The following is an 8,453-nucleotide window of genomic DNA, read 5'->3' on the forward strand; positions in this document are numbered from 1 at the left end:
AGCCAGGCAGCGTCACCACCCAGAAGTCCAGGGTGCCTCTTTAGGTCCAGAGCAGCAGCTGTGGAGTTTCCTGCTTTGTCTCTTGCCGTGTTCACCAACATCACTCAATATGAATTGGGGAAAATTTCTTAATTACTGCTGGGTCTCTCTGCATTGTGGCCATGTTCTGAAGTCCAGGAGAGATGGACTGATGGCCTTGGGATGCATAAAATGATGCCAGCCCCATCAGCTCAGGCTGAGGGAGAAAACGGAGGCTCAGGAATATTCTAGAGAGCCTAAGCAAGGGCCTCATAGGAGCTTTGGAATCCCATTGTGGATTCTGGGACTGGAGAATAGGTCAGGTTATTTCCTGAGATGGGTTTCGAAGGTTGCTCTAAGCTTGGCAGCAGATGAGCACCTCGAGAAGAACTGGTGACAGGACATGGTAGAAAAGACCCCAAGTGCAGGATTCTCACTGGGGTCCTGGGGGTGCTGCTGCACCCCTTGAAATGGGCAGGAAGAAGAAGTCAGTGAGCCAGTTCTTTCCAATATTTAGCTTGTTGAACAGCTTGGGGGTTCCACTGGGCGCCTCACCTGAGGGGTTTGCCAATCATTTGCTGCCAGAACATGGGCAGGTTTTTCTCTGGCCAAGTCTCAGGTTTATCAGGTTAAAAATGGGGAAAATAGCAATGTGCCTTAGATTCTCCATGAGTGAGAGCTGAGATCCAGTATGATCGGTACCAGCTCTCTGTTGTGCCTCGTGGATGCTCAGTGAACACAGATTCTCACAACCATTATTGGTGCTGAGCTCACCCTCAGCCTCTGGTTTACAAAGTGGGGCATGGGAAGTAGAAGCCTCACTGGGCTCAGGTGATCCTCCCACCTCAACTTCCCGGGCAGCTTGGCCTACAGGTGCACACTGCCTACCCCCGGCTAATATCTTGTATTTTTATTAGAGACAGGGTTTCATTACATTGCCCATATTCCTCACAAACTCCTGAGCTCTAGTGCTCTGCCTTTCTTGGCTTCCCAAAGGGCTGGGATTGGAGGCCTGAGCTTTCTTTCTTTCTTTCTTTCTCTTTCTTTCTTTCTTTCTTTCTTTCTTTCTTTCTTTCTTTCTTTCTTTCTTTCTTTCTTTCTTTCTTTCTTTCTTTCCTTCCTTCCTTCTTTCTTTCTTTCTTTCTCTTTCTCTTCTTTCTTTCTTTTTTCTTTTCTTTCTTTCTCACTCTCCTTCCTTCTTTCTTTCTTTCTCTTTCTTTCTTTCTTCTCCTTCCTTCCTTCCTTTCTATCTTTCTTTCTTTCTTTCTTTCTTTCTTTCTTTCTTTCTTTCTTTCTCTTTCTTTCTTTCTTTCTTTCTTTCTTTCTTTCTTTCTCTTTCTTGCATGCTTGCTTGCTTTTTCTTTTGTTCTTTTTTCAGACAGTGTCATGCAGTCACACAGGATGGAGGGCAGTGGCGCCATCTCAGCTCACTGCAACTTTCACATCCCGGGTTGAAGCGATTCTCCTGCCTCAGCCTTCTGAGTAGCTGGGAGTGCAGGCATCTGCCACTACACTCGGCTAATTTTTTGTATTTTTAGTAGAGACAGAGTTTCACCGTAGTAGCCAGAATGGTCTCCATATCCTCACCTCATGATCAGCCCATCTTGTCCTCCCAAAGTGCTGACATTACAGGCATGAGCCACTGTGCCTGTGTCTGAGCTTTCTTTGTAGGCCTAATGGTGATGCTCTGATAAGAATCTCTGTGTTCAATATTAGCAACAGGAAAGGACTCTAAGAAGGAAGAAAAATGAATTATCAAATTAAAGTAGGAAGGGAGTCAGTGAGATTAAGATTTCGATGAAGGGTCCTGGAAAATGACTGGGGCCAATGGCTGCTGGGAAATGTTCCACTGTGGGAAGATCCCAGAGTCTAAAGAAAAGGTTTCCAGATGATGGCACCATGACAGGGACAAATGAACTCTTGTACATTTCTTTCTCACATCCTGTAGAGCCCACAGTTTCTACCTGTGTGGCTTCCAGCTTGGGAAAGTCTCCCTTCCCAGGTCTGGCCCCAATCTTCTCTCTGGCCTCTGCTCCAGCTCACATTCTCAGATTCCATCTTTGCAAGCTGCTTTTCTGAGAGGAGCCCATCATTTTTGTGGGTAAACACACTTTACCTTCTAGTAGGGCCAAGACTGTACCTGTCCTCTGTGTTCTCAAAGCCAATGTTTTGGTTTAAGAGTCTGCCCTATCTCTTTTGATGATTCTCCTTTTAATTTCTGAACTCAATCTAGGGTGGGTGAGATGGCTGATGCCTGTAATCCCAGCACTCTGGGAGTCCGAGGTGGGGAGATCACTTGAGGTCAAGTGTTCAAGACCATCCTGGCCAACATGGTGAAACCCCATCTCGACTAAGAATACAAAAATTAGTGGGCATGTTGGAGTGCTCATGTAATTCCCAGCTACTCAGGAGGCAGAGGTGAGAGAATTGCTTGAACTCAGAAGTTTGAAGTTGCAGTGAGCTGAAATCGTGCCACTGCACTCCAGCCTTGATGACAGGTGGAGGCCCAGTCTGAAAATCAATCAAACAATTAATAAATCAACTCAATCTTGACAAAAGACTTTCAGTCCTGACATCTAGATGCCCACAAGATAACCACCATGTTTTATATTGTCTTGTTTCCTTTCCAGGTTCCCATTAGAACACCTAGTCTCATTCTGCTAAGTCCCCACCTCATTTGGTCACTTTGTCCTGATTTCCTTCAGTGAAGCCTTGACTTAGTCTTGAGATAGATCACACCCTCAGTGCTTCCTTTACTCTACCTGAATGTCCATATGATCTGCTGTGTTAGATAGCATAAACCCCAAGCGACCATTCGATATACACAGCTTTTTATTCTGTTTTCTTGGGAATGACATCACTATCTTCTTCAGGCTATTATAGCTCTGAAACATTTTGACAATTTTGATGGGACAAACATCCTCCAATAAGGACATCTTAATTTTTTTTTGTCTTATATTGGGAACAGATTAATCCCTTCCCTGTATCACTATGAAAGTCATCTATTAGCCAAACTTCATCAGTATTTGGGGAATAAATGAATGAATGAGTTTTGGACTTTCACCCTATTATTTCTTCTTTTACTTCCATAAATGTGTATCTAATTCAATCAGTTAGTCAGAAGAAAGCTGAAAACTCAATCAGGATTAACTGGGTGGGACTACAAGATCTAATCAGGTATCACTTTTTGATTGGAAGCTGGTGATTGAGAAGGGAAGGGTGGTGTTAGAAAGGTGTATAAATCTCCTGAGGGTACACAGAAGAGACCCACAGCACTCGTACCTGAAGCTACTGCTTGGTTCTCTGAGAGGTCCCAGGACTCTGCAAAGTGAGTCCAGTGCTGGTAAGTCACCACCTTCTTAGGGTCATGCCCATTTGATCTGCAGCCAGCCAGTCAGGGATGGTGACGCACATCCCAAAGTGGCACAGAATATTTTTCTGTCTGTTTTGTAAGATGAACAGATTTAGGCTTTCATTTTTCCTCTAAATGTAGTTTTGTCTTCATCCATCAAATTGTGATTTATGCTTGGTTTTTGTCATTTTAACATTCTTAGCTAAGCATGTTTTTAAAAAATATATTAAAAATTTACATTTAAATGAATTTTTATTTCTTGACATTTGAAGTTATTTGCTTTCGTGCCCTTCAATTACAGTTCATAGACTTGGTGTTATTGTGATTCTCCAAGTGTGCTTTCATTTTCATGAAATCCTTAAAGGTATCCCACATACCAATCTCAAGAGTGCAGTTTTGCTCAGATCATGGGATTTATTTTTGCTGCTAGGATCCGTCCAAAGGTGGGTAATCGTGAGTATGTGGAAGTGATGTGTATTGGAACCTTCATCTTGGAGTTACAGTGCTCTAGAATAGCATCGTAGCAGTTTTACAGTTTGTGGTTAATTTTCTTTTTTTTTTTTTTTTGAGATGGAGTTTCCCTATTGTTGCCCAGGCTGGAGTGCCATGGTGCGATTTGGGCTCACTGAAACTTCTGCCTCCCGTTTACATGTGATTCTCCTGCTTAAGCCTCCTGAGTAGCTTGGATTACAGGCGCTCACCACCATGCCCAGCTAATTTTTGCATTTTTAGTAGACACGGGGTTTCGCATGTTGGCCATGCTGGCCTTAAACTCCTGACCTCAGGTGATCTGCCCACCTTGGACTCCCAAAGTGCTGGGATTACAGGAGTAAGCCACTGCACCCGGCTACAGTTAGCATTTCTACACATACATTCCAAATGCTGTGGAAAACGATCACACCACTTTTACAGTTCCAGTGAATTACTTTTTTTTTCTGGGATGTATTCTGACTCTGTCACCCAGACTGGAGTGCAGGGCACTGAGCTGGGCTCCCTGGAAACTCTGCCTGTGGGGTTCAAGTGATTCTCCTTCCTCTGCCTCCAGAGTAGCAAGGATTACAGTCATGCATGATCACACCTGGCTAATATTTAAATTAATTAATTTGTCAGTTTGCTTATTTTTTAGTCAGAATCTGACTCTGACACCCAGGCTGGAGTGCAGTGGTGTGATCTCAGCTCACTGCAACCTCTGCCTTCTGGAGTCAAATGATTCTTAATTTTTTTATATTTAGTAGAGACATGGTTTCATTATGTAGGCCAGGCTGTTCTCGAACTCCTGACCTCAAGTGATCTGCCTGCCTTGCCATTGAGCAGTGTTGGGATTACAGACATGAGCCACAGCACCTGGTCCATTTCTAGTAGAGAATTTTCAAGATAAAAAATAATGGCATCGATTTGAGGGAGTTCCTTTAGTGTTCCCCCAGCATGTTCATGGTGTGAACTGAGAATGTAGGCTGTCTGGGGCCACAGGACACTCTCATTCTCATTGCTTTAAGGTGGTAAGTGACAAAAAATTTTTCCTCAAAGAGGTAGAGCTTGGCTTTCAGGATCCTCAGTGGCACTGTCCAGTGGCTCTAGGATTCCGTGGAGCAATGGATGAAAATTAATAAGCCAGTGGTCCCTTTGACCCCTCCCTCCTTGGTGTTTGGAAGACATTCTTCCTGGTACCAGCAGAAGCAGAAATATAGATTTGTGGCCACCAAGTGCAGAGTGGAATTGGGGTAAAGTGGTAATTTTTCTACCTCTACCAGAGCAATGATATTGGCCCTAGGAGAAGATGAGGTGATTGTGTTTGCCCTGAGAGTGATACGTTTTCCCTGGATTTGTATTCTAGAGATTTTCCTTGCAGATCCATCAGGATGAGCATCCAGGCCCCACCCAGACTCCTGGAGCTGGCGGGGCAGAGCCTGCTGAGAGACCAGGCCTTGGCCATCTCTGCCATGGGGGAGCTGCCCAGGGTGCTCTATCTCCCACTCTTCATGGAGGCCTTCAGCAGGAGACACTTCCAGACTCTGATGGTGATGGTGCAGGCCTGGCCCTTCACCCACCCCCTCTGGGATCGCTGATGAAGACGTTTCATCTGGAGACCTTAAAAGCATTGCTGGAAGGGCTTCATATGCTGCTTACACAGAAGGATCGCCCCAGGTGAGGTGACCCAGGAGGGCTGGTAGATAGAACTCAGGTGTCCAGGGAAGGAACAGCAGGGTCAGGCAGAGAAGTAGCCCAAGGGTGGCCCAGAGTCTTCTGATGGTGTTGGCAAGGAAGCTCAGGGAGGCTTTGGCCATTGTCCAGATCCTCAGAGAAAGGACTGCTCACCATACAGGGTCCCCCATGGGAACAGAAACCTGCCTTTACTCAGTGGAAGGTAAAGGGAATAGAAGTGGGGACCAGTCAGAATCAAAAAGGAAAAGGGATTGAGAAAAGACAAAGAGAACAGGGAGCACTGAGGACAGGAGTAGCTGATTTATGGGATGAGAATGAAAGCAAAGTTCAGGGATGGGTCCTTCTAAATTCTGAGACTCTCCCTTACTTTACCCACAGGAGGTGGAAACTTCAAGTGCTGGATTTGCGGGATATTGATGAGAATTTCTGGGCTGGATGGCCTGGAGCCTGGGCCCTGTCCTGCTTCCCAGAGGCCATGAGTAAGAAGGAGACAGCAGAGGACTGTCCAAGGATGGAAGAGCACCAGCCCCTAAAGGTGTTCATAGACGTCTGCCTCAAGGAAATACCCCAGGATGAATGCCTGAGATACCTCTTTCAGTGGGTTTACCAAAGGAGAGGTTTAGTACACCTGTGCTGTAGTAAGCTGGTCAACTATCTAATGCCAATTAAATATCTCAGAAAGTCATTGAAAATAATCCACCTGAATAGTATTCAGGAGCTGGAAATTCGCAACATGTCCTGGCCACGTCTGATAAGAAAGCTTCGTTGTTACCTGAAGGAGATGAAGAATCTTCACAAACTCATTTTCTCCAGGTGCCATCATTACACATCAGACAATGAACTTGAGGGACGGTTAGTTGCCAAATTCAGGTCTGTGTTCCTCAGGCTGGAACACCTCCAGTTGCTTAAAATAAAATTGATCACATTCTTCACTGGACACCTGGAACAGCTGATCAGGTGAGAAAGCGTCGTGCACTTTGTATGCAGACCACAGCACAGCCTTGTTTTGTTACAGGAAACACTAGAAGGCGTGTACTGTGTGTCAGCCAGTGGCAAATTCACAGTGAAGGGGACACCAGAATGTCAACACATTGTCCTATTCAGTGTTCCATGTCCTGGAGTGGCTATCACAGGATCGCTCCAATAAGGGCAGAGGGGTCACCTGGGGTGGAAGCTGGAGAGGGACACAATGTACAAGCTAGTTAGTGGGGGTTTCAGCTCTACTGGGGGTGCAATGTGTGAATTTCTTGTTACAAAGTGTGTTTCAAGTTGATATGGTGTCAAAGAGATAACAGAGGAGGTTATGAAAGGAGGGAAAGCTCATCAAACCTGTGCATTTCACTACAGAAGGTCTGTCCTCACCAGCTTAGTGATCATGAATGATCCTGTCTCTAATTCCCTGTCTGTAAAATGTTGTTTTGAACTCCAGGAAAGGTGATTGACGTGGGAAATGCGTGCTTCCAGGATGGAGGTGAGGGATTAGGCGTGATAGTGGTAAAAAGTGACAGTTGGTTTGCAGATGCAGGCATGACAGGGAGCCCTTGCTAGCAAGTAGCCCTAGCTGATGTACCTAGACCTTGCTGAGTTGAGTTCTTTGTGCACATCTCCCACAGGATACCTGTGGCCCAGAGATGAAGTTTTCTGCTGAAAGATGAAAAAAAAAAGGCTTTAGAGATTTTGTGGCCGTGACCCAATCACACAAGCAATGGTGAAAGGGCTGAGCCTAAATTGGGACTGCCCCTGAATGATCAGGGTCCTCATCGTGCAGCAACCTGCATGCCGACCATCATCAGATGATGGGAACAAACTTGTGTTTGTTTGAAGCAGGCATTTTCCTTGAGGTTATTCCCCACTACCTTCATCTAACTTGTACCATTGCCCAGAACTAACTTGTTGATCTCCACAGGTGCCTCCAGAACCCCTGGGAGAACTTGGAATTAACTTGCGGCTACCTATTGGAAGAGGATGTGAAGTGTCTCTCCCAGTACCCAAGCCTCAGTTACCTAAAGCATCTGAATCTCAGCTACGTGCTGCTGTTCCGCATGAGTCTTGAACCCCTCAGAGCTCTGCTAGAGAAAATTGCTGCCTCCCTCGAGACCCTCATGTTGGAGGGCTGTCAGATCCACTACTCCCAACTCAGTGCCATCCTGCCTGGCCTGAGCCGCTGCTCCCAGCTCACCACCTTCTACTTTGGCAGAAATTGCATGTCTATGGACGCCCTGAAGGACCTGCTGCGCCACACCAGTGGGCTGAGCAAGTTAACCCTGGAGACGTATCCTGCCCCTGAGGAGAGTTCGAATTCCCTGGTTCGTGTCGATTGGGAGATGTTCACCCCACTTATGGCTGAGCTGACGTGTACACTGAGGGAAGTCAGGCAGCCCAAGAGGATCTTCATTGGTCCCACCCCCTGCCCTTCCTGTGGCTCATCACCCTCTGAGGAACTGGAGCTCCATCTTTGCTGCTAGGGAAGGCGTGCCTAGCGGGGTAGATAAATCCAAAGTTCCCTTCCAGGCACTTGGACGCTAAAATCTAATATGTAGGAGCAAGTTTGTTTTCTTTTTTCTCATTTCCTTTTTTAATAATTCCAAAATTTTTATTAAAGGCAGTTTGAGACAGGGTTTCGCTGTGTTGCTCCTGCTGGTCTCAAACTGCTGGGCTTATGGGATCCTCCTGCCTCAGCTTCCTAAAGTGCTGGGATTACTGGCATGAGTGACTGTGTCCAGGCCACATGCAACTTAAAGGAAGCACAGGCAAGCCCTCAGTGTGAGGCAAAAAAAAAAAAAAATAAAAAATAACAGCAGCGGGCAAGGCTGGAGGAAAATATTGAGGTGACATCAATGAGACCTTCAGGAACCCGTTTCCTACAGAGTCAGAAAGAGAAGCTAAACTTCTACAGTGATGAGAATGTTATCCCTGCAAG

General features: G+C 45.9%; 1 pseudogene; it reads left to right on the plus strand.

Moving 5' to 3' along the window:
* Window positions 1-5,229: 5,229 nt before the first annotated feature.
* LOC129014216 (PRAME family member 1-like) lies at window positions 5,230-7,998 on the plus strand (annotated as a pseudogene).
* Window positions 7,999-8,453: the final 455 nt, after the last annotated feature.

Source organism: Pongo pygmaeus, chromosome 1 (genome assembly GCF_028885625.2).
Source record: "Pongo pygmaeus isolate AG05252 chromosome 1, NHGRI_mPonPyg2-v2.0_pri, whole genome shotgun sequence".
Taxonomy (NCBI): Eukaryota; Metazoa; Chordata; class Mammalia; order Primates; family Hominidae; genus Pongo; species Pongo pygmaeus.